We start from the raw sequence: 1807 nt of genomic DNA on the forward strand, positions 1-1807 counted from the left end.
TGGAGAGGGACATCATGCTTGGGAGGGTGGAGGGACAGCGCAGGAGGGGAAGGCCCTCTATGAGGTGGATTGATTCAGTGACTCAGATAATCGGGATAACAGTGTCAGAGACAGTGCGATTGGCACAGGACAGAGCAGAGTTTAGGGTTGTTGTACATCGGGTCGCTATGACGGCACATAACAACAACAACAGTAGTTGCTTGATGTGACCTTGCTTGTATTTTAAATATGAGTGGCATAACTTCCAACCTCACAGCCTCACACACAATCAACACAATGAAACAGACAGTCATGTAGCAGTAAATGGAAATTAAATACAAAATCTTCTTTCAACTCCAGAGAACTCTCCAGAAAGATAGAAGAAGGAGGAAACTATTTTATTAAGGAATAAACATTAAGCCAGAATATGATGCACTTCTCGGGCAACCTGCTAGAGATTGTAGAAAAGAAACAAATATCCTTTATATAGACAAGCAGATGCAACCCATTTCATGTGCATTTTCAAGATAAACAACTTGTCCTCAAGTAGGAGGATTTGACAGTACCATTTGTGACATGCTGATTATCCTCAATTCACCTGGTAATGGGAGTGACCATCTGTATTAGCTAATTAGCTTTATTCAAAAGAAAAATAATCTTCTCATATTACTTTTACTGTATGAGGTAGGTTTGCAATGGAGTCCACGAGTAGTGCAAATGGTTTTCACATTCCATTGCTAAGCAAAGACTGGAGGTTTTGGGTCTACCCAGAGGTACCTTGTAAGAAAATCTGTAAGTTTACTTTAAAAAAAAATAACAAGATTAAAAACAACAACTGTACAGTAAATTCTCAAAGCACTTTTTCAAAACAAAACAAAAAAAATAACAAGATTAAATCACAGGGAAAAATGTATTACATTTTAACATAAAACTTTTGGAAATGGTTGATGGTGATGATAGCCCAGCAAGATGAATAAAAGGGGGTCAGCCATTAAAAAGCCTGTAGTGCACAGTTGTGCTCTGACATACATTGTGTTACAATTGGTTGGGGTCCACTCTGTAGTAATTGGTTTAGGTTTGCAATTTGGAGTCCAGTTCTCACCATCCCTCAAAGAAAGCTCTTAAACTTTGGGGAAACAGAAATAGATGTGCTATCTTCCTGATTACATGTCTAAGAGATGATAACTGGCTCTACTTTGTGACAAGTCTATCTTGGAGAAAGTGCAACCAGGACTTCACTTAGAGGCGAAGGTGGTGAAACTGCATCTCATATTCTTTGGGCATCTTGTGAGGAAGGGCCAGTCCTTGGGGGGGGGGGGAAGACCCTATGAAAGGTGAAGGACAAAAGATATAAAGAAAGAACCCCAAGAAGATAGACTGACACAGTGACTGTCACAATGGGTGTATCAGAGACCATGTGGATGGTGAGGATAGGTCAAGGTTCAGATCTGTTGTTCATACTGTCACTAGGAGGTAGGTGACTCAGTGACACCTAATAACTACAAATATATAGGGAAATATTATACATAAAAGAGGCAGAAAAAGAACTTAAAATTACAAGTTTTCAAAAGAAAATAGTCTTTTAAATAGAAGGGTGTCTCTTTCCCATTTTGCACCAGGGAAAGTTTTGTGGTGGTTTTTTTTTTTGTTTTTTGGGTTTTTTTCATTTATATTTACCCTTACAGAGCAGAGAATTTCAGTGATCACATTTTCTGGACCACACACTTGGGAGAGCAAGATGGTTCTAAGGATGCGTCAAAGTCCAAGGATGCCCAGGCAGTCAACTGGAATTTACTTCAGTACCTCGAACTTGATTCTGCATCACATA

The sequence above is a fragment of the Elephantulus edwardii genome, unplaced genomic scaffold (genome assembly GCF_000299155.1).
Source record: "Elephantulus edwardii isolate Elephantulus edwardi_28Jun2011 unplaced genomic scaffold, EleEdw1.0 scaffold00033, whole genome shotgun sequence".
Lineage (NCBI taxonomy): Eukaryota > Metazoa > Chordata > Mammalia > Macroscelidea > Macroscelididae > Elephantulus > Elephantulus edwardii.